The sequence below is a fragment of the Phalangium opilio genome, unplaced genomic scaffold (genome assembly GCF_054372755.1).
Source record: "Phalangium opilio isolate 3A_F unplaced genomic scaffold, DU_Popi_V2 ptg000082l_1, whole genome shotgun sequence".
Lineage (NCBI taxonomy): Eukaryota > Metazoa > Arthropoda > Arachnida > Opiliones > Phalangiidae > Phalangium > Phalangium opilio.
This window is the reverse complement of record NW_028324189.1, coordinates 11,935,389-11,961,281: the sequence shown is the minus strand read 5'-3', so window position 1 is coordinate 11,961,281 and position 25,893 is coordinate 11,935,389. Positions and strand designations below refer to the sequence as shown.

The 25,893-nt window shown below is 36.6% G+C and overlaps 1 protein-coding gene and 1 long non-coding RNA gene across 4 annotated transcripts in view; one reads left to right on the top strand and one right to left on the bottom strand.

Annotated features, from left to right (window-relative positions):
- pan (transcription factor pangolin) overlaps positions 1-25,893 on the top strand; it is a 135,125-nt gene that overhangs the window by 38,309 nt on the left and 70,923 nt on the right. The window lies entirely within an intron of this gene.
- On the bottom strand, positions 15,277-18,789 carry LOC149651724 (uncharacterized). The gene is made up of 2 exons (XR_016371327.1): positions 18,652-18,789; positions 15,277-18,582 (listed from the first exon to the last, which is right to left on the bottom strand). It is a non-coding gene; the product is annotated as an uncharacterized LOC149651724 (long non-coding RNA).

The window sequence follows — 25,893 nt, the reverse complement described above, 5'->3', positions numbered from 1 at the left end:
TCATGAAGAAATATTATTTTTTTATGGGCCGATAATATCGGCCGATATATCGGCCGATATATCGGCTACGAATTTCCGATATATCGGCCGGCCGATATATCGGCTGCACCCATATCGGTGCATCCCTACTTATTTAGCGTTAATTTGGTCCTAATTGGTTTTCAAACTTGTTACGAATTCGCCTGTTCCCAACGTTTGTTAACTAAATGAAATCATTGGCAAGAATTTGTTTAAACAAAGGTTTATTTTTTTGCCGTTCCTCCAGTGTTGCCAGGCCATCTGTGAGCCAATAGAAGGCTGGCAGTTCAGTTTGAATCAGTACTTGACTCACAGAGGCTCTGACAACACTGCAGCCGACACATTAAGTGGGAAGAAACTATCTGTTGTAAGGTCGAATAAAACTCTATACCATGACCCTTGATTTAGGACAATTACACCCTTTCCCAGTCAGTCCAGGGCTCCAGGACATTCAGTGGGTGTTCAAAACAGTGCTGGAAATATTCTTAAAGGCTGACTTCCATCGAAAAGAGTTCTAGCGAACTGAAAACCGAGCATCGAGACTTACAATGGAGCGACCGTGCCGATTTTCGAATCCCCGCTGGGGCAAAAGATGAAAGGGTTCTAGATAACTGAAAACCGTGCTATGTGGTTCTAGCGAACTGAAGATACGCAATAGAGAATTTCCTTCAGGGGAAAGCAAAAATTCGAGAGGAAATAAATTTAAAAGGATTTCTATTGTTCATCTTCAGTTCGCTAGAACCACATTGCACGGCTTTCAGTTAGCCGCGAGAACCCTTCCAACTTTTGACCCAGCGGGGCTTCGAAAATCGGCACGGTCGCTTCATTGTTAGTCTCGATGCTCGGTTTTCAGTTCGCTAGAACCCTTTTCGCTGCTGGAAGTCGGCCTTTAAGTTCCACCGAAACAGCTTGGTGGTCTAATACCACCATCCTTCGTATTTGTCAATGCATGGTGTAGGTCTGTCTATTCCCGCTCATGGTGTAGAGACCAGACAACCCAAACCACCGCACCACGATGACGATGGAGATAGTCTGTCGAGTGATTTACGATTTATAGGGTGATCCGTTCCGACCCTTGCAAGGCAGGCGTATGTATGGTCGTATGTTCAAGGCGTACTTGGTTACCCCCAGCGAGACGTCTATAGGTTTATGACCGTGCAAAAAGCTATACACAGGAATCCATGCCCCCTTAACTTCGCTTTCTCAAATAAATTTCGATTCGGTTATAAAGCGGAATGACGATTCGGTTGTTACATGATGCATATATACGATTGCGATATCTAAATCACTGCATCGTACCGAACCAGGGAGATAGGTGACCCAGGTGCACGCGACTCCGATGTTTCATGATCATTCTGGTAGACGTTATGATAAAGGGGCGCATTTTTAAACTATTTTCTACCCAAATATTTATCGCAACAGGGAGTTAGTATTTCCAGTAAAATCTGGAATGTGTGGAGTTGTTCATGGAAAAGTCATGGAATGCTTATCATGAACAAAATAAGAAAAGTTAAAAAGCTAGGGATAATATAAATTATGATGCTTTCCTAATTGGACTAAAATTTTAGAGATCATTTTGGACATTTTCATGGAAAAGTCATGGAATGCTTATGATAAAAAATAAATAAATAAAAATATAATTTAAAAAGCTAGGGATAATATAAATTAGGATGCTTTCCTAATTGGACTAAAATCTTTGGAAATTTTCATGTAAAAGTCATGGATTGTATAAGATTTATCAAAAATTCAGTTCAAATAAAATAAATAAACAAAATGGGATTTATTGGACTAAAATTTTAGGCTTGGAAAACTTTTGGAAAATTTTTGAAATTTTCATAGAAAAGTCCTTGACTTTCTTTATCACATTATGTTGAAAAATCTGTGAATTATAAAACATAGATATATAATTTATGAGAAAGCAGGGGGAAAAAATAAAATCATTCTTATTTCTACTCATACTTAAATTAAATTTACACTGTTTTTACTTCAAGTTACAAACTTCTGTAAATCACTTCTATTTACTTTAAGTGGTCAGTTAGAGTTTACTAAGAAATAAATAATCATTTTAATATCGCGGTCGCGTCTGAATCCCAATTAATAAAATCCATTTAATATTGATATTTACAAAATCGTTACCCCATATATACATATCATTATTTATACCTTATTTATTTATTTATTTATTTATTTCTTAATTCCAAATTAAGACACAGTATACAATGCATAGACCAGACTAGACTAGACCAGACACAGAACGACCGTGCACCACATCTCGTTCAATTCAAACAACCGCACCACGAATTAGATTTATTAGAGAAAGAAAATTAGAATGGATTCTAGGTCTTTATCCCAAACAGTAGTTAAAAAGTTCTCGCTATATTATTCCATTAAAAAGCCCCCCCCCCTTCTCTCTCTCGCTCTTAATTATTCATTAAAGATTGCGCATAAAGGGGAAGGAAGCGAGGGGTCGGTCATTCATGAAATCCCGTACGCTACCCGTGAAATCCAATTTAAGAAATCCGAAATCAAGGCTGATTTCGAAATCAAATAAAAAAATCCGAAATCAGCAACAAAATCATAAAATCAGTAAAGAAATCACAAAATCAGTAAAAAAATCACAAAATCAGTAAAAAATCACAAAATCAACAAAGAAATCACGAAATCATAAGCAAAATCACAAAATCAGTAAAGAAATCGTGAAATCCATTACAAAATTCACGAAATCCAAAATCAAAAGAAATCACGAAATCATGGGGGAAATCTAAAAATCCGAGGAAATCACGCGAAAACCTCAAAAGTCAAAGAAATCAAGGGAAATATCGCAAAATCCGTCGAAAAGACGGTAAAAATAGCAAAATTCGACGAAATCACGCGAAAAATCTCAAAATTCGATGAAATCCATTGGATTTTATCGAATTCTGAAATCAAGCAAAATCCGACGAAATCAAACGAAATCCGATGAAATCAAACGAAATCCGATGAAATCAAATTGGTTATTGAAATCCCGTACACTTTTTCCTAAACGTCCGACCCCTCGGGAAGGAAGTGAATTAGTAAGACATCAAGCTTCCTTTTAGGAATTAAACAAGTTCAAAGCCCACTCTTTCACTCATTGCAAAAAGAACCAAGAAGCGATATCTAGTTTATTAGGGAGAAGGTATGAATTCGCCACATTTCCAGCTTCATCTCCAGTCCAAACGTATAGTAGGTCCGGAGTTAATCCCCGCCTCTAAAGTACATCCAGCATCTCATGGGTTCTTGAAAACTCACGTCAGCGCGATGGGAATGATGAAAATTACGTATTTTCCGACTGAGGAGAAGCGAAATAGCCCGGCCTCCTTTTACGCCCCCCTCCCTTGTATTTTGAAAGGGGACTGGGTCTATGGCGCGCGAATACATACATCCTATACCTTCTCCCTAATAAACTAGATATCACTTCTTGAAAGAACCAACAAAGGAAGTAACGTACCAACGGTTTGTCTTAATAGTTAGGCTTGAAACGACGTAATTTGAAATTAAAAAAAGAAATAAATTCCTTTAGGCTGTTTGTAGTATTTATGTTTTAGATTAGAAATGATGTTTTTGTTTTGCAATTATCTATCCCGATTTTGTCTGGTTTTAATTGAGATTTTGATTAATTTAAGTAAGGGGTTTTGAATATTATATATCCTTACGTAATTGCTGCCTTGGAATTATTATTGTTTATTATATCCTATAATCCTTAGTTACAAATTAATTAATTAATTTCCTGACTGCCAAATTAAATAATGATATATATATTATTTTAATTTAATTTAATTTAAAAGTTTAGTCTCGTCTGGTTGGTAAAATATGTCTGTCGATAACCTTGATTTTTTTATTCTTGAATTCCCAAAGTATATTTGATCCCTGGCAACTTTTAGGTATGTACCAAGGTAAAAGAGACATCTTAAAGAGCCCATGCAGTCTCCGTAACCCTTGTCATTAGCGCGCCGCCAGGGTGTTACAGGTGACATAAGTGAATTTCGTCTCTCCCCCCTCTCTTACATTTAATCCCGATACAAGGTAAAAGTGATGGCAAAGGCTTAAGTAGCCTGCAACTTTTTACAAGATTACACTCTCCTCTCTAGGCGACTTAAAGGTGTCCGGGAGTCAGTCAGTCAGAGCCCTTCTTAGTTAAGAAGAGTGAGAGTTAAGCGGCTTATATACACCCATATTCCCCCTAAGCCTTGTCTAGATAGATTAACCTTTACAACCATTAATATCACCGTGCATTTTTACCTCCGAACTTAGGTCTACTATTACAACCCCGGATGTATGCTTGACAACTGCGACAAGTTAACTTATTTTGTAATTCTGTAATATCATCTATAGTTGCAACGCAATTAAATATATTACGTAACATCATTCCATGACTTTTCCATGAAAATTTCAAAAATTATCAAAATTTTCTTTGCCTAAAATTTTACTCCAATACATAGTTTTCAAACCAGGAGAATTAATACCATTTACACCTGGAGACCAGGCTACTTGGCGGAGAAAGTGCATTACCAATTAGCCTCTCCTCCTGTTGTAGATTGTATCAATTCTCCTAGTTTTAAAACTATGTATAGGTGCCTAAATAAACGCGGAGAAACATAGCATTTATTCAAAATAAATTGACCAAAAAAGAAATAAAAATAATTTTTCAAATATTTGATAATTTTAAAAAGAAAATAAGAATTAATTTTTGATTATGAAATAATCGATAACATTAAAGGATAAAATTATTTCCCCAGCCAACCAAGGTCATGGCATTGGGTCGTTAAAATTGCGGGAAAACTCTCATCGCATCGCATAGCAGACTTGCTTGGTTCAAAAATAAAATTTCTAAGAAAGAAAAGATTACGATTTTAAAAATTTCGTTTTCTTTTTTTCTCCGGGACCTTGTCAATATTTCTGAATTCTTAACTCTGTTGGATATATGGCGTATATTAAAAAAAAAACTCTATTTGAAGATACATTTTTCATTTTTAAACCCGTTTTTATCAATTTATTTGGGTATATACTGTTCTTTGATAATACGAGAGCCAGCGTGGAGTTCTTCTTCTTCTACCAGACTACCAGCATTGCCACGGGTCAGGGAAAACCTGGAAAAGTCAGGGAATTTAAAAATGGGCCTAAAAGGTCAGGGAAAAGTCAGGGAATTTCAAAAATTTCAGCAGGGAATTTGATTTTAGTGGGTAAAATTTCTGGGTGATAATTCTTTATTGAAAAGGTAGTAAAAGTTTCTCCTCATCCTCTCTTAACACAGAAAACTCTATAGCAATCCTTAAAAATTTCTAGAATTGTTTTTGTAAAGTAAACGCTCTCTAAAAAATCTCTTAAGACTGTTATTTATAGTTAAAATGTTTCTTATTCATTTTGGTGCAACAATTACATTGGAAAACTTAATGTAGTTAGTTTATTTAATTATAAGCACTTAAAACGTGCTGTAAAAAATTACACTTTCGGCCTAAAAAGGTCAGGGAAAATCTCAGAAAAGGTCAGGGAAAACCTGGAAAAGTCAGGGAATTTGGTTCTGAAAATTTCGTGGCAACCCTGTAGACTACGCTTCCTTCTCTGGGCTCGGGGCTGACCAGGGACAATCCTAACCTAACCAAACCATCTTGTCACCATCTAAAGGTCCTTGAACAAGGTCTTAACCTCCCAGAAGCTAGCTTGTTGGCTACTTCCCGCCATAAGGGCAAGCGTTAATAAAATTGACAGGGAATTCTGTAGTTTCTCTCCTCTCTCTCTCTCTCTTGCGCTCCTTAAATCGTGACTAATGGCGACTTTAATAACATACCTGGCAGGTAAACCTAAAATGGACTGTTGCGCGAAGAAGAACGGAACGGAATGGGGGGACACACACACCCGGGGAGGCGGAAATTGATGGGATAGACTTAAGAAAGTTAGTTGTTGCTATAGAAATTATTTGCCGACCCCCCATTTCTAGATATAAATGGATGGTTAATATGGATGGATGGGGTTCGTTTCATCTAGAGGGTACTGTTCCTGAAATGTTGTTGGTGCTGCTATGTTTATACATGGTTTACTTATGCCGAGGAAGATTGGTTCTGAAGTTTACAGCGTTGTCGGAAGCTTTCTGAGTTGTTAAGTCAGTTCCAAAATTATTGTCTTGACTCGGTCTCGGACAATACTGGGATAAGATGGTAGTTTAGGTTTTATCGAAATTGCACTACGCCTTTACCTCGATAAATTGCTCTTGCATTTGCCTGTCCACTCGCAACAATTGTCGCATTTTTCTAAAGTAAAAGATTTGTTGACAGAAAAACAGTAATAATAATTGACAATTTCGATGTAACTAAGGGTGAAACACACGGACGTAAACCTTTGCCTTCCATCTTGTTTCTTAGCGCCTGCGCTGTAGTCATTTTGTATCATGAGTGCGCAGAGACAGCAATGTATCAACCCCCTTGTTTACATCGAAAATCTTTATTATTTACTTCATCTTATGAACCTTTGAAGAGTACATACTTCTATATTTGCCTATTATATAAATTCTGTTACCTTATCTCGCACCGTAATTTGAACCTAATTGCGTAGCTAACGTTGTTTAAACTACGGATTAAATATTGGAAGGTATTGTAGTTTGAATATGAAACGTTCTTTTAAGATTAGCCGCCTGGGGGCGCTGCGGAAAATATTCCCAAGACTCTGAAAATCATGACCACGCGAAACTTTGGGGGATGCGAATGCGATGCTAGCGAAAACTGTGGCTCCCTTTCCCAATGATGTGCTGATGCTTTCTTCGCTAGAATCTTTCTTATTTAATAGATGGGAATGTACATATATTAAAAACGGGGGATTACGTATATATATATTTATATACACTATATAGTAAACTATGGAAGAGATTTGCGAGGGGGGGGGGGCTAGCAGCTAGTTTATAAATCCAAAATGAACACGCCCATTCATTGAAATACGCGTTTGACTCGTTTATTATATATAGAGGAGGTTTTTTTTTATCATTATTGGGTTTTTTGCAACGCGATGAAAAATCTTCCCAAGTATGTTAAGATTGAAGGTTTTACCAAAAAAAAAAATTATTTGCAGGCTTATGTCTAATTATGTTTTTTTAACGGGGAAATGATTTATATATAAGTAATGATCCATAAATTTATTTATTTATTTGTTTATTCATTATTTACGAGGTGGAAAATTATTGATAAACCAACTCATACGTGTCGGATATAATTTTTTTTGGTGCCGAAACCCGGGAATTAAATTTCTTCAAGCCTTTGAGGGTAAATAATCCGATCAGAAATATGCAAACTTATTTCTTTTTTATATATGTCTCACCAAAATTTCATATATATAACCACCCTTAAAAACTATACGTTCTAATTTGCATTGACTTTTTATTTTATTTTGTTTTTTTTTAGTTTAGTTTCAATTCAATATTATTCCTTATTGGGGCGTTCTTTTATTAATACCAACTTAAGTTGACCCTAAAATCTAAATAGAAACTAACATACGGTTTATGACGTTAGAAATACGTTAACTTAGCTACGATAACGCTGTAAAGTTAAGCTGGTATTTGGTAGATCCGTGACATTCTACTTTTCGTTTCCAATGATTCCATACATCTTTCTTTCTTTTTTTTTTCCAATCTAATCGGCTTATAAGAATGACGCCACCTCGACGTCGCTTCAACTATAGCAGACATTTCTTTCCCTTTTAAATTCCACGTGACATCTACACTTTTTTTCATGTTCAGTGTAGCGGTATCAGGAGTAGATAGAGAGAGTGAATAAGTAAAATATAACTTTGGTAGATACGATAGTTGCTTTCGTAGGAAATTTAAAACTGTAGTATACACTCGCTTATCAACTCATAATGGCTTAACATTTTTTTTATATATTATTCAAAATCCCACGACTACCCTTGCCATATATTTCGAACAGTGCGAAGATTTATTTTATCTTTAAGTTAAAGTATAAAAAATTGAAATAGGAATTGTGGTTTTACCTAAAGAAATGAGATACAATGTTTTTATCTATACGGGAAAAATCCTCTGTAGCGTGAAAGGAGCTTCCTTGGAGTTGTTAATTCTAAACGTAGAATCAGACACCTGTTTCGAATGGCTCATTAGTATTCCTTTTCCAACGATTTAGGTGAAGAATTATTGGAATTTTATGCAATTTTAAGTTAACGTATTTATAGACCGTTTTGGGGGAGAGATAAAATATATCAGGCGTGTAAGGAAATTTATTTTTACTTTGAATGGATGATTTTTTGAGACAGAAAAGTGGCGTCAAACCTGAATTCAGGATTCGTAAAAACCTGGAAAACTCAGGGAAATAAATAGTTGACAAAAACACAGGGAAAAGTCAGAGGTTTTTATTAGTAAAATTCAGGGAAATGAGGGTTCAATTTGTTGTGAGGTTTGAGTATGTTTGCTATGAAGGGGTTGCTTCAGCTATAAAAAAATATCCACTCCCGTTGTTATTACTCCATACATGGAAAAATGCCTGGAAAACTCCGGGAAATGTATGGGAAAAAACCTGGAATACTCAGGGAAATATATGGGAAAAAACCTGGAATACTCAGGGAAATATATGGGAAAAAACCTGGAGTACTCAGGGAAATATATGGGAAAAAACCTGGAGTACTCAGGGAAATATATGGGAAAAAACCTGGAGTACTCAGGGAAATATATGGGAAAAAACCTGGAGTACTCAGGGAAATATATGGGAAAAAACCTGGAGTACTCAGGGAAATATATGGGAAAAAACCTGGAGTACTCAGGGAAATATATGGGAAAAAACCTGGAGTACTCAGGGAAATGTATGGGAAAAAACCTGGAGTACTCAGGGAAATGTATGGGAAAAAACCTGGAGTACTCAGGGAAATGTATGGGAAAAAACCTGGAGTACTCAGGGAAATGTATGGGAAAAAACCTGGAGTACTCAGGGAAATGTATGGGGAAAACCTGGAGTACTCAGGGAAATATATGGAGAAAACCTGGAATACTCAGGGAAATATATGGGGAAAAAACCTGGAGTACTCAGGGAAATGTATGGGAAAAAACCTGGAGTACTCAGGGAAATGTATGGGGAAAACCTGGAGTACTCAGGGAAATATATGGAGAAAACCTGGAATACTCAGGGAAATATATGGGGGAAAAACCTGGAATACTCAAGGAAATCGGTTTTCAAAAAGTTGTAAAAACCCTGTGAATTCAAGATTTAAATATAGTCTTAAAATAGTTAAGGGGGTTTCGTATATTTTAACTATAAAAGGACCGGTTGAAACTACTCCCATCTCTCTCCGAGCTTTTGTTGTTACTTTGCTCCCAAAATTTGTACGGTTTCCCATAGTATTTTGCCACCACTTTTCTCAGAACTGTGTACTTCGATGCATAAACGAACCATTTAACTACTTACAGTTTGCCTTTCCTCCATTTGGTGACAAGTTTTAACACAGGCACAAAGAGTTCCTCCTGCATATAGTATCTTAAAAAAAAAAAAAAAAAGAATAAACGTCAAGCCCTACTATTACTACCGTGTAATCCTTTAAAACTACGCCGTTCTCTTTCATTCAACCCACCATAAAAGAGAAGCGAAAAGGAGGAAACACCTGAAAAGTGTCAAAAGTGAACCTCTTTTCAACGTTTGACAAGAGTTTTGAACACAGGTGGAAACATTCAATTCACTTTCCATACCCTGTACCCTCTCAACCAACCAAACATTTTAAAGTGAGCAAAATAACGCTCATAGATATTTGAAGCTAATGCATCTCCACAGCCAAATATTCAACGGGCCTAACCCTCTACCAAGAAGTTATATCTAGTAACTCAGAGAGAAGGTATAAATTCGCCAGATTTCCAGCTTTATTTCCAGTCCAAACGTAGGTCCGGAGTTAATCCCCGCCTCTAAATTACAACCAGCATCTCATTGGTTCTTGAAAACTCACGTCAGCGCGACGACGCGAATGACGAAAATTACAGTCATATTTTCCGACTGAGGAGGGGCGAAATAGCCCGGCCTCCTTTTACGTCCCCCCTTGTATTTTGAAAGGGGGACTGGAACTATGGCGCGCGAATACAAAGGCATCTTATACCTTCTCTCTGAGATACTGATTATAACTTCTTGCCTCTACCCATAGAAAAAATATTTATTTTCGATATCTATGCCGCACTTTAAAATCTTTAAAAAGAGTAATTTTGCACGTGCCAAAGAATAGCCAAGTCGCGCGCGCGCCTTTCCCCCTTTTTCTTTTTTGGCGGGAATCCATAATTTCCACGCCCCCTTCCTGGTGGTGGTGCTGGTGATGGTGGCACCAGCTAAGACTAATCTTTATTATATTATTTGAACCTACAACTCACTAATATCAAAGTTGGCCAGGATCCTAATGTAACTTAAAAAGAACGAGGGATTCTATCTACATACAACAAGGCGACTGTCTATATTCAAGTTTTTACTAAGAAAAACAACCCGTTATGTTTGAGTTTTTTGAAGGCAAAGCGTGTTTGAAACAAACGAGGCTTATACTTCGGTGTGTATATTTGTGTCTAATGAACTAACTGACTGACTTAGGCCTAACCTATTTAGATAAAGATTATCCTATGTTTTCTAGATTAACTTTATCTCAAACCAAATAATGTTTTCAACTAGAGACTCTTGTGTTTTATTTTTATTATTTCTTGAACTTTGACACGGTTTTTTTTTCTTCTAGTCGTTTGTGCAAAGAAATTAGGTTTTGACTTTTACACTCTCTAGTCTGTACTTTACATAGCTGTACCCCTTGGATATCGACTCCACCTTCTAGCTCCTCCCAAAGCCAGAGTTAGGCTTAAGGGTGAAAAACTCCGCCTTTAACCGTATATAAGGACTTCATCGATTTTTACCCATCCTGGAAAAGTCAACGCCTACGTTTCAGGCGCGCTTCTCTGACCAGAAAAGGTATAGATAAGTGTTGCCGGTCATTTTTGTGTGCAATTTTCAACCGCTTTCTGCAACAGAAGTTGTATTCTGTTGATTCAGTTCCAAACCATAGAATGAGATGTTCTAATAACAAATTAATGGCAACACTGAATGAAGCGTGGTTAAAGTTAACAAACGGTTGGAGGAAATTTCTCTAGTCCCTTTATCTATGACGTAGGCAACAGTAAAAGACTCTATATACGTTAGCGTTACTATCAGACACAACAATAAAACGTTGGCGTTATTATCAGACACAACAGTAAAACGTTGGCGTGGTTACTATCAGACACAACAGTAAAACGTTGGCGTGGTTACTATCAGACACAACAGTAAAACGTTGGCGTGGTTACTATCAGACACAACAGTAAAACGTTGGCGTGGTTACTATCAGACACAACAGTAAAACGTTGGCGTGGTTACTATCAGACACAACAGTAAAACGTTGGCGTGGTTACTATCAGACACAACAGTAAAACGTTGGCGTGGTTACTATCAGACACAACAGTAAAACGTTGGCGTGGTTACTATCAGACACAACAGTAAAACGTTGGCGTGGTTACTATCAGACACAACAGTAAAACGTTGGCGTGGTTACTATCAGACACAACAGTAAAACGTTGGCGTGGTTACTATCAGACACAACAGTAAAACGTTGGCGTGGTTACTATCAGACACAACAGTAAAACGTTGGCGTGGTTACTATCAGACACAACGGTAAAACGTTGGCGTGGTTACTATCAGACACAACGGTAAAACGTTGGCGTGGTTACTATCAGACACAACGGTAAAACGTTGGCGTGGTTACTATCAGACACAACGGTAAAACGTTGGCGTTACTAAAAACGTTGGCGTGGTTACTGTCAGACACAACGGTAAAACGTTGGCGTTACTAAAAACGTTGGCGTGGTTACTATCAGACACAACGGTAAAACGTTGGCGTTACTAAAAACGTTGGCGTGGTTACTATCAGACACAACGGTAAAACGTTGGCGTTACTAAAAACGTTGGCGTGGTTACTATCAGACACAACGGTAGAACGTTGGCGTTACTATCAGACAGATTACACCGCGTCCTATTTTTAAAACCGTTAAGAAAGATTTAAAATTAAAAGCAGAAACTTATCGACACTTCACCCTCACTTCGTTTTCTTTTTTTCGTGAAAAATAAAATGGCTTTCTTTGACTAGTTAAATGATGATGCTGGTATGGATTGGAGATGGGATTGTTTAAAAAAGAAAAAAAAACCCTAGCCTCGTTGGTTACGCATCGTTTGCCCTAGAACTATCGTTGGTATCAACCCAACCGAGCTGTGGAAGGGCATGGCATTATTTCAAATCTCTATTCCCATTTCTGCATGCCCCTGTTTTTCCACCCCAAACGGGCTTTGAAATCAAAATGAAAGTGTAGAAAGAGAGTAAGAGGGAGAGGGAGGGAGAATTTGGGTTTTAGGGAAAGCCTTCAATGCTGTTCCCTTCCCTTCACTTTCGCTATTTTTGGTCTCGGTCCGTTTGGCCGACTCTACTGGTCTGGAGACTGGAATTTTCCCGAGGTGCTGGTAATAAGATATCTACGAGAATGGCACGTTCTTGAATTTGCTCTTTTTTTTATTTATTTAACTTGGGAAGAAAGGGCACATCACATCGTCTGCTTGCTTTCTATATGGTTACTTGAATAATGTCAGTACCCTATCCTTGTCTGTATTAACCCCTATATTAAGATAATATTATGTGCCATTCCATTACCCTTTCGCATAGCATGCGAGAAAAGTGGGACTCACTCTCTCTGGAATTGGATAAATTCTAAGATGAATTATGAAGTATTTGATTTTTTTTTTAAAAGTGATAGAGGTTTTGGATACTTGAAAAGATATTATTTAGTTTAGACTTTTGGAGTACTTAATTTTGTTAATTCGGAAGTTTGCTCGAATTTTACGCTTCTGAACTAGAACTATATTTGAACTCCGAAAGAGGTCATTGTACCACCATCAACTTAAAGTTTCAATAGTTAAGATAACATCATACCCTAACTATACTAAAGTGTCTTATGGCTTTCAAAAGTCTCAGAAAAAGACAAAATATACAACACCCCTGAATAAAAAAAATCGCTGGTAATAAAAAAAATAAAACACCAACGTTTTCAAGAAAGACGGACATACCACGATGGTGGTGGTAGAAGTGAACTATTCCTTAAACTTAAGAGGACCTCCTAAACTTAAAGACACCGTAAAATAAGTCAACATTTTACGATGAACGCCTATACTGTATATATAGCCTCGGCGTCTGACAATTTTTACACCCTGATACTAAAAAGTCGTTAAATGAAAAAGAAAAGGCAATCTTGAGCTCTCAAGTTCTCAAATTTGATATCTCAATAACCGCCTACCATTTGAATTGGACAAGTAAAGTCAAGACTCAAGAGGTAGAGAGATTGAAACGATGTCACTTTGCAGGCTCGGCAATTAGCAGTTATTACTCGAACCCTGTTTAAAAATTACATCGCAAAACTTAACGTTAGTTAGAGCGGTATAAGGACATGCCACGTATGTCCAGAGTTCGTAGGTCTCGCGAATAATTTAAACACTTCTTGGATGACAAAAATCCTACCAGCACTTCCGGATAAGGTGAATGCTTTACAAGACAAATTGATATACAACAGAGTTCTTCGTCGCTAACACTAAGTCTAAGAGACAGGCAACACTGTAGCGAGCGAGAAGGGGTTATCGCAGTTAATGTCACGTGTTACGCTCGGTGTTGGTTCCGAAACAGACGACGCTTCTCCTATGAGGACGTATTTAGTTTCGGTTTTGGGGGAGTTGCTAGCTAGCTGGTTCTGGTGTGATATGCTCGCTCGCCTGCCTGCCTTCCTTCGCAGCAGCATCGGGCATCCGTATGTAAACATTCCAAAGTGTGGCGGAGGCGCTTCGGGTGAAGGACTGGTTAGCTCCATTTCCAAAAAGACCCCCGTCTTTCTTTACCTCCCCGAGGTTTGCACCCTGAGGCACTACCATCTCTCTTTCTCAGGAGATGGTTTTCGGTGGAACCTCTCCCTGTACGGATGATTTACGGTCCTATCTAGAACCACGCTTCCCCAGCCAGCCCCATTTCGACCCAGGGTACCTACCCTACCCGCTCTGTTACTGTAGTGTAGTGTATGTAGAGTAGCTCTGGGTTGCCCCGGTGCAAGATGGAGCTAGCTAAGTTGAACTTGACGGACCCCTTATACGCTTTTTCTTGAGCTTTCAAAAGGGTGGACCCGTGATAAAGGAGAAGCTGTGATTTTTTTTTCTTCCTTTCCGAGAATTTCGTATAAACATTATTGTCGTAAGGGGAACGCCCACTCATTGGTTACTTTTTTACGAGGATTGCATGGGGAAAAGGAAGTTGGAAGGAACGGGTGTTCGGTTTAGGGTTTATGCTGAAATTTGTGATTGAAATAAGTGAACGCTAACGACGTATGTTAGATTCTGGACCATTTTCATACTACCTCCATCGCTTCTGGACCATTTTCATACTACCTCCATCGCTTCTGGGCCATTTTCATACTACCTCCATCGCTTCTGGACCATTTTCATACTACCTCCATCGCTTCTGGACCATTTTCATACTACCTCCATCGCTTCTGGACCATTTTCATACTACCTCCATCGCTTCTGGACCATTTTCATACTACCTCCATCGCTTCTGGACCATTTTCATACTACCTCCATCGCTTCTGGACCATTTTCATACTACCTCCATCGGCTTCTTCAGCATCTTTAAACACTCTCATTTTATGCAAAGGAAAAACCTCTCTCTCTCTACAATACAATACAATAAAGCATTCGTAAAAATGTAATTTGGATGATTCCTCTACTCCAATCCATCTATTTTGGATGGAATAAAAAAGATTGCTTGAAAGAATTTTACATGAGAGAGGGTGATTTCTTCACCCGCATGCCTATACTTAATTGCGCCATGATGTTATATAAAAAAACGTCTTGGTTTGGACCAAGGCCGAAAAAACAAACGATATGTGTGAGGTTTATCATTTGACTGAAGTTTCAGATATTGCAATTGTTTTAGTTATTTTTATCCATTTAATCCTTAATCAGTATTAAATTCAATCAACTGATTTTACTGTTAATCGATCCATTCCCTCTAAATTAATTGAAAAAATTACATATCTACGCTTTTTCAAGAACAATTACATTTTCCGAAAACATTTTATCATGAAATTAATTATTTTGAAGGGAGTACGTATTGAGGTGTCAATATAGAATATTTGAAATATTCTACTGACTTTCTTAAAAGAGCAGGTGAACTTTGACATAATTCGAAAGGAAAATGTAAATATTTAATAGTGGATTCCAAACAAGGGTGTTGCACTAATTTATACATTTAATTTCGTATAACGAAATGCTACATTTCTATTGTCGCCTCTATGAAGAAAAGATTGCACTGCAATTTCCCTCTCCGTGCTTTAGAATTTCTTGGTCATGATTCAGTCTTCATTTGAAACGTCACCACCCCTTTCTACATTGTTGGCGCTACTTGTACACCGGTTACGTATTACGTGTAATCCTTTTAGTACGCATAAAGACCATTTCGGAAAACACACAGGGGCGAGGCCACCATTGGGGTATTCTCCCTCACACCAAGGGTCACCGCCAGACTGTGCCAAAGTTCACTACAGGCAAGAGGCTAGTCAAATCTCACTGCCTATAGCGGTGCTTCTAGGCAAGAGAGAGAGAAGACCTCAATGGTGGTATCACCCCTGTGTTTTAATTATCTGTATGTAATTTCCAAAATGGTCCACTCACTTACAAATGTACACCGATTACACTGAGTTATCGGTCCTTCAGGCGCTAGCGAGTGTCAGGCCACAACCGTAATCATTCATGTACACGAATGTTTTATAGTTTTAGGTTATTAATGTTGGCGGGCAAGTCCGGAGAGTCATGTACCGTTCACTAATGTGAAAAGGTCTCGAACTATATGATAATATTGGCTGAGTGTGTTGCGACGGCTCAGATGACCCATACACTGGAACCACTGGTGATCGTAAAACTGTATATATTGGGAATATGAAGGAATGGGGGGGGGGGAGTTACATCAAAAGCGCATACATTAAAATAAAATAATAAATTTTTTGTGTGCTACAGAGTGCCACCTACTCAAAGAAACCACACACGATAAACGTTGATGCTTTGTCTTATGAGGACGACATTAGTTTATAAATAAGTTTGAGCAAAATAAGTTATTTATCATAATTTCTTGAACATCAGTCTTCTCAGAAACTTACTACAGATTTAAACTTTTTTGCTGCAAACTTCAAAATTTGTCAAGCCAGCCTTAATTAAAACTATGACCGTCAATGTGCTTTCAAGTTAGTAATCATCGACACGAAATCCCTTCAAAATAATTAATTTCATGATAAAATGTTTTCGGAAAATGTAATTGTTCTTGAAAAAGCGTAGATATGTAATTTTTTCAATTAATTTAGAGGGAATGGATCGATTAACAGTAAAATCAGTTGATTGAATTTAATACTGATTAAGGATTAAATGGATAAAAATAACTAAAACAATTGCAATATCTGAAACTTCAGTCAAATGATAAACCTCACACATATCGTTTGTTTTTTCGGCCTTGGTCCAAACCAAGACGTTTTTTTATAATATCTGTCACTTCAGTCTTAATGTAATTAAAATTTGAATAATTTTATTTTTGCTTTACCGTCAAACATTTGGGGTTGATCTATTTCTAATTGCTTAAAGAAGTACTTAATTATCGTTAATTACATTTAACTTATATCCAATAACATTGATTTTGATATCCATATAATGTTGTACCATAAGTCTATTATGGGGACCTTACATAATAGACTTATGGTTGTACATTATTTATGAAAGAAGTTTAAAAACGACGGTATTTGAAATATGGAAGAAAAATATTTGTTTCGTAACACTGTATACACATACAGTATTGTCGAGATCAGACCAACAGCATTGAATGTTGCCAGATTAAATTGTTGCTGGTGATTTTACGAACTATGTTAATGATATATTAAAATTTAAATGGAAAAGTTACATTTTGACACATTCCTAACCCTAAAATTTTGTATTTGGAGCCTATTAAATGCATTATAGTGATAATGTAATTAATTTTAGTGTTAAATAGGAAAACGTTTAGGCTGAAAGAACTCGCGTAGTTTAATCTTATTTTCTTATTTCAGTTAAAGGTTATCTATAGTTACCCAAAAAACCTGTTGTTTTCGATTAATTTCACGTTAAATATGGTTATTAAGTTGAAATTAACGGCTTATCTTCTTTTATTAGTGTTATTGCAGTTTATTATACGAGTTTGAATAAGAAATTCTCCTAAATTGCAAACTTTAGAGGAGTGCCTGTTTGACTCTTGCGGAACAATCACTATTTTGCCCCAAAACTTTTAAATATCGCGCCTTTTCAATGGCTCTCTTTTAAAAATGGGAAAAATGCTTTTAAATGACAATTTAATTGATCGTAAGAATTCAACAGGAAAATGGAGGCTGGGTGAAAGATAAGTGTAGTTTTAATTTTAATTTGTTAGTCTAATTATAAGGTATCTATGAATTTACCCAAAACATTCGTGTTTTGGGCTAATTTCACATTAATTATACTTAAGTTTAATTTAACGGCTTATCTTGTTTATCTAGCGTGGATTTCGTTTATAAAACAAGTTTCAATAAAATATTAACTTTAATTGCAATCACCCTAAAATTTTAATGTATGCGCTTCTGATGTATTTTAACGATCATTTAAATTAATTTGAAAGTGAAATAGGAAACTACTGTGGCTGTACGAAAAACTTGTGATGTTTTAATCTTAATTTGAGCGTGGTTCTCGTGAGAGTGGATTAAGCTTAAAATTTATTTGAATTTTTTACCCTAATTGCAATGTTTAGTGCAGTTTAATATTTTTTCCGCAAATTCATTTTTTAACCCAAAACTTTTGAATTTCGCGGCAATTATTGTACTTTAAAATAGTTTAAATTAACTTAAGTGTCAAATAGAAAATATTCGACTTTACCAATGGCTCGGGTAGTTTTAATCAAAATTAAAGAGTTTATTTAAAAGTTATTTGAGCCTTTATCCAAAAAATGTATATTTTGGTTTAATTTCACGTTAATTATGTTTAATTAACGTAGGACTGTTTTGGCACTATACATTTAGTGTTATAAAATGAGTTTAAATGTATACTTCACCTTAATTGCAATTTTTAGTGGAGTTTTAGATTCTCATTTTACCCTAAAGTTTTGAATTTCGCGCCTATTAAGGTACTTTGGAGATAATTTAAATTAGCTTATGTGTGGGGCTTTACCAACGGCTTGGGTAGATACAATCTTAATCAAGAACATCATTTAAGAGTTATCTGAGTTTTCATCCAAAAAAATGTATATTTTAGTTTAATTTTACCTTAATTACAGTTAATTACGTTGAAATTAACTTGTCGTCAGTGCTCATTAAGCTTAAAAAATGCCTTTTAAAAAATAATTCACCTTAACTCTAATGTTTAGAGGAGTTTTTGATTATTTCCAACAAATTGCGTTAAATTTTTATCATATCCTGAGCTAGGTTTGTGGTAACATAAAGATTATCTATACAATATGTTAATGAATGATGTTATTCTATAGTTTAGCTTTAATATCAGTAATTAAATCAAATACCTTTACAATTCATAGCAATTTAAACCAATAAACAAACGGCAATGTGGACTGTGGAAATAGAAAACAACGTAACCCTCCGTTTCTAACGTGGTTAGGTTGAGAGAATCTGGGTTGTAAACATGAAAATTATTTGACTAATTAAATTATATAACGACACTGTCCTCCTGGATTAACCAGCACAACTGTTTCTTATGAATTAAACAATCCACTGTTAGTAACAAGTAGTTTATAAAATGATAACGTAACATCACTGTATGACTGATTCAATAGGATCAAAATTGTTTTAACGAATAATCTGGTCCTCTACATTGGTTTAGTTTCAGGAATTATACCACACACATTGACAATTAGTAGCATTTTAGTGAGATTAACAAATAATGAAACCGTTTATACCAGTCCTCAAATGAGAATGTTGACTTAACAGCGCTAACATTAACACCACTCTTTTAACTGCCGAAGGGAAAACAAATTGGAAATTTTGTCATCTTTCCTGTAATATTTTGAAGTCGAATTCTTCACAGGGTGAAAACACTACCGTTGATTTCTAAACCATAATAATTTGGATATATATGCCATTTTTTACTGTCATAGATACAGTATTAAGTTACAAGAAGCGTAAAACCTTGGCCCTAGGGTTGGGATTTGTAGCATGAATCGAAGCAGACTACGTATTTTGTAATTCCAAACAGAGCTGGAAATTAGCTTTCTAATAATCTTTAAAAGGAAAGACACTATAAACACTATATAACATAGAGTAACTAAAATAGAACTTAAGCCTTGGCCGTAAAGAACGTCGAAAAGCTTACTTTAAATGATATAAAAACCTCTATTAACTGTAATTATTTACCTGAATTACTTTTCTAGACGAAATTTGGACCTGATAACGACGTATTTCTTATTAAGGGTGCTACAGTTAATTAGAAAATACATATAAAGGTGCTCAAGCTCGGACGAAATACAAAAGTAATTTGCTGGAGTCTACTGCTAAGAAATTAGGAAAATCAGCAAGAAAGCCAACATTTACAATTAGTCAACGTAACTTGTTAGCACCCACAAACCTAGGACCTTCTAGTTGTCAACGAGAACGAAATGAAGAAAATAGGTTTAAGCGCGCTATAAGGTTAGGCTGACATCTGACCCAAAAGTAATTTTTTGACTTACTATCTTAATTAGTTAAATTACAAAAATTAGAATTCATTAATTAAAAATCGAAACCCGTAAGTTTCCCGTTTAATAAATGCTTGTTAATTTAGAAGTATTCCGAAAACTAACTTCGCTATACTTTTTCCGTATGGCCTATGACCATTTCGTTAAAAAAACGAAAATTTTTTAATGCTTTTTCTATGGGACGCTAACCCTAAAAGGTGTGACTTTTTCTTTAACATTACGGAAGGGTGTCATGTCATATCTACAAGGGCCTACCGGCCCTGTAGAATAGGTCTAGAAGTGCAATTTAGCCCATCTTTTCCGTCCATGTTGGGTGGAATAGCAATATTTGAATCCCCTATTTCTCTTAGAAAATACGGAGACTTTTTCTCCAAAAAAAGAAAGAAAACGAAAACTTCTCCTACTTCATTCCTTCCTCTAGGGGGCGCGACGATAAAGCTCAATTCGGTATGCTTGGTAGCGCTATCAAACGCTGCAAAATTTATTAGTTACGGCATTTTATGTTCGCGGATTTTTTTTTTTTGGTTTAAATAAATTTTTTTATACAACCGTCCATGTTTTTACAACTTTTGAAGAAAACTTGTTCTTTTTATTCGCTCTTAGAGGTCTTGTCTTTTTTTCATCTTAGTTCTGGAGGTGCATGCTACGCGCTTCTATGTTTATTTTCGTTTCACGCCCATTTTTCATTGATTCCAATAAATCGTAAAGTCTAATAAGAACGTACCTACACGAGAGCAGACGTTTATACGTTGCGACATAACATTATTTCCGACCTTGAATTTTAAATTAGTTGTAAATGATTATTTTATTACGTGTAATATGTCGATTATAATTTCGGAAAGGTGTTCTGAAATCTGAAGAGGTATTGAAAACGGTTTAATTATTTGTTAATTTTATCTTTGAAAAGATGCAATTATCTTGAAACAAAATTCAATAGTAGTTCTTGCCTAATTAGGCTTATATTAAAAACCCTTGCCTGCTTTAAATACAATATAGTCCAAGTCGTTATTGAACTTTGACACCTATAGCAAAAGGCCTTGGCCATGATAATAAACAGATACAAGTATATAACCGTTTCTCTATGTCGTCACCACCAAACCCTTACCTTCTCAAATACAGTTCAGTAGTCAGTCTTTATTTGAACTTTGACCCAATTGACCATGAAAACAAACGGGTCTCAAGCGCACACCCACAAGTATTTAGCCGTTTCTCTATGACGTCACCACCACCATGGTTGCATTCCAAACCCTTACCTTCCCAAATACAATTTAGTAGTCAGTCCCTTCAGTCTTTATTTGAACTTTGACCCCATTGGCCGGTGAAAACAAACAGCTCACAAGAAGCATTTAGGCCTAGCCGTCCGTCCGTTTCTCAATGCCATTACCACCACCACCACCACGGCACCATCACCCGTGATTAGCGAATGGAGACGGAGTGTTCGAGAAGTAATTGATTGAGGAATTGTCCCTTTCACGGATAGATAGACGGTTAGAAGGGGAGGGAAGCGACAGGTATTTAAAGGGGGGGGTTAGCTGATTGAGAAGAAGAATGAGGATGGGACGATGAGTTTTTTAACGAGTGCCCCCGAGACATCTAAGACTTCTCCTTCAAACTTCTTCTTGGAAAGTTAGTTGTATAGCCAGTGAGAGAGAGAGAAGAGAGAGAGACCACGCTAGAAAAAATTGCTCGTGGCTACTTCATCCTGCTTTGCTCCGGCAACCCCCTCCCCCCCGGTCTACTCCGGCGTTAGTTTTTTAAGTTTAATTTCTGCCCTAGTCCTGACCCACCCCGTTCTAAACCGCCTCCCAAAACCAGATTTTTTAAAGGTATAGACTTTCGAAACAATTTACGTAAAGATTTGATAATTCGGAAAATGTGTTCAAAATCCTCTATCTGTATGTTATTTATTTATTTATTTATTTATTTATTTTTACAACATTCCCATTATACAGGGTTCGTACGGAACCTGGGTAAAAGTCAGGGATATGGAAAATAGGGGAATAAGTCAGGGATTTTAAAGATTTTCCTAAAAAGTCAGGGATTTAAAATATTTTCCTAAAAAGTCAGGGATTTCGTTTGGTATATCAAACCGCATGCTTCGAGCTATGCTAAATATGAGCCAGGTGTGAAAAGTAGGCTCTGGTAAATACCTTAAAATGGTCAGGGATATTGCGAAAATGTGGTCAGGGATAACCTGGAAAAGTCAGGGTTTTTGAATGTAAAAATTCCGTACGAACCCTGTTATAGCTTTTTAATTTGGGATTTGGGGGATATATCTAGAAGGGGTGGTAATAAATCCTATAATGGAAACCATAAGTTTATAAGATATTTTCCATAAGTATGACATTTAGTATACTTCGTAATGCTACTGAGAGTGTAACGTCCAAATTACTTATTTTCCCAATTTAATAATTATTTTCCAAATTTAATAAATATTCATGTTGGTATGACTTAAAATTCTTCCAAATTCAAAATTCACGCACTCAAATTATTTCAAAAACACTATTCTTAAATTCCATAAGTTAAATTTAAAGCTCAAAGAACTCCAATAGTGTTGTTTAGCCACGGGGTCCCTGATGCTGGTCGTTTGGGATCTTAAGCTGAACAATATCTATTGAATTCATTTACTCAACGGGCGTGGTTGACCTGCTGCAGAGGTTACCCATTTGTTCCGCAGTTCATCTATTGGGATACTACGACAGTAGTTTCTTAACCTCTCCCCCTCTCTCCCCCGTTTATCAATACCTGCCCAGTACAATAACTAGAAAATAGGGTTGCCAAACCTAAACCACTTTGTATAGCTCTAAGTTTAAGAAAACACCTGCAGATTGCAAAGGTGTAAATATATTTTTCAAAGAGGTAAATCTCTGACGTACGCGTAAAATAAACCCATGACGCACGGAGTCGGTGAAAAACAGGATAAGGTCAATGGAATGGAAAAGCCCAGAGGACCAGAACCAAAAGGACCAGGCCGAAGAAGGGATTAGAAGAGATTCTCTTTTTGGACGCGAAGGACGAAGGTCAGAAGCAAGCGCAGTCTCGCGACGATGGTCAAACTATGCTTTCTAAGTTAATTCTACGTTAAAACCAAGCCCCGGACTTCGTCCGTTGGGCTCTCGCGCCGTATACCTGCCAGTCCGAGTTACGTACCGTCCCGCGTCGATGGGAAATAGACGAAAACCCTCTATTTCGAAAGATTAATTTAATTATCTTTTTGTGCGCGAGAAACCTCTATTGATGCGCGAAAATATCTTTCTGTGCGCGGGAAATTATCTCTTGGTGCGCGTAAATAAAACCTAGGATGCGTCATGGGCCAAAACGTGGACAAAACCGTAGAGATGACTCTCAACTCTAACAAACATTGAGTACCTCCCCGTTCGCGGGTTTATTTTATTATTTTCTTAATTATCATTTATTACCATTATTTTATATTTGTTTACTCCGGATCCTTAAGATTCGGATAACCCTATGTGTATATTTTTAAGTCACGTACGTACGTTAGTGTTTTTATTTCTCTCAATCAATAGTATTAAACCTTTATGTTATTTGGCAACCCTAAAACTTCTTAGTTATTTCACTCACTATATCTATTAATTAAACAAAATCATCCCCTAGACAATTTATATCTACCCCGCAAGTCCCAATAGTGAAAACTTAGCGGTTACCCGGGCTTTTATTAAAACCTTTGTAGGGAGACTATCAACCACCACGTGGGTTAATTCTAAACCATCATGAATATAATTCAACCCCAATCTATATATTACTTTATTATAAAATTAATTTAAATCTCCTTACAAGAGACTTACAGCTCGAGATAACTAGTTCGAAAACGACGGAAGCGAGAATTGAAGTCCTACACTCGGTGGTTAATTTTGCATGCAGGACTTCCATCTAGGTCCTATTTAGTCTGTACTAAGCCTTAATTTGACAGCGCCTCACTAGACGAGAATCTATGACCTACCTCATTCAATTCGTGACAAGCTCCAAATAACCAGTGACAAACTTAAAGGCCGACTTCCACCGAAAAGGGTTCTTACGAACTGAAGACCGTGCATCGATTCTTAACAATAGAGCGACCGTGCCAATTTTCGAGTCCCCACTGGGGCAAAATTTGGAGGGGTTCTTACGAACTGAAAACCTTGCTATGCGGGTTCTTACGAACTGAAGATAAACAATAGAAAGTCTCTTAAATATTTTATTCCCGATTTTTACGACTCTCTGAAGGAAAATATCTATTGTTTATCTTCAGTTCGTAAGAACCCCCGTATCAAGGTTTTCAGTTCGTAAGAACCCCTCAAAATTTTGTCCAGCGGGGATTCGAAAATCGGCACGGTCGCTCCATTGTTACTCTCGATGCACGGTTTTCAGTTCGTAAGAACCCCTCAAAATTTTGTCCAGCGGGGATTCGAAAATCGGCACGGTCGCTCCATTGTTACTCTCGATGCACGGTTTTCAGTTCGTAAGAACCCTTTTCGATGGAAGTCGGCCTTTAAGGAACATATCCAATCTTGAAATGAGTAGAATTTAACATCGAAGAAGCAGGGTTTTCTAAGGGAAGATTACCCCCATACAAGGTTGGATTTTAGTTGCTAAAAATATTAGGGAAATATTGGTTTTCTTTTATTTTATTTATCATTGAGGGAAACTTTTCCTTTAATAATTTTCACTCTATGACGTTTTTTCAGCCAAAGTACCCCTGGCTTAGGGACCACTTGTTGATTCTACAATGTCTATAACTACTTTTTTAGTACATGTACCGTCTTACCTTTTTTTGGGGGTCGGGATTAGTATAGGGTAGTTTTGACTGCTCCCCCTTTTGCTGCACGGCTTTGTAATAAAAAACGTTGCAAAAGACGTACTTTTTTTGTGGGCTCGTCTGCTGTTGACCGTGAAAGTGAGCGTTGATCGGCCTCGCCGATAAGACATTCATTCCCTTACCAAGTACCTACCTTCACTCCTGAACGAAATAAAAAAAAAATCTAAAGGGAACGAAAATTATCACTACAATTTTTTTTTGGCTATCTTGGAATTTGTTTTACTTGTTAAAACTGGATTTATTCTTTGCCAAACTGATGCCCTCTTTTGATTTATTATTTGGTATTTTAGGTTTTTTAATAGTTTTGGTAGTGAAATATTACGTGGTTCTTTCTTTCGCTTATTGTTTTCTTAATTGTAAGTTTAATTTCCGAACGTTTTTCATTAGGCCAAATTATAAATTAAGCTAGAAATATTGAAGATGGAAAAATTGTCCTGGGATATGTGGGAGATTTTATAAAATTGTCCCGGGAATGTGGGAGATTTTATAAAATTGTCCAGGAAAAGTGGGAGATTTTATAAAATTGTCCCGGAAAAATGTGGGAGATTTTATAAAATTGTCCCGGAAAAATGTGGGAGATTTTATAAAATTGTCCCGGAAAAAGTGGGAGATTTTATAAAATTGTCCCGGAAAAAGTGGGAGATTTTATAAAATTGTCCCGGAAAAATGTGGGAGATTTTATAAAATTGGCCCGGAAAAATGTGGGAGATTTTATAAAATTGTCCCGGAAAAATGTGGGAGATTTTATAAAATTGGCCCGGAAAAATGTGGGAGATTTTATAAAATTGTCCCGGAAAAATGTGGGAGATTTTATAAAATTGTCCCGGAAAAATGTGGGAGATTTTATAAAATTGTCCCGGAAATAGAATGAAACTTGGCCTTGGAAAAATAGGAAAAACACTGAAAATATTATCCAAAACAAAAACAAGACGTTCGTTGCATATACAGTATGTTTCGCCATTCACCATAAAATTTCACTAATCATAGTTTAATTAAATTTAATATTGACTCACAAACGCGACAACGCGATAATCAGAATAGCATTTGATTAATTTAATTCCTTCCGGAAATCCGAAAATCTACCCAGAAACATAAAATATATATCAATCATACACTAACATAAGCTGGGGATGGTCAACCAAAGTTGTCCATAATCCAAGGCGTTATCCTTACACTTAACCATAACTGTACTCGCTGCTAAAACAGGGTGACATTACTATAGACGGTAATTGACGATAATTTCCCTGGTATTAACTTCA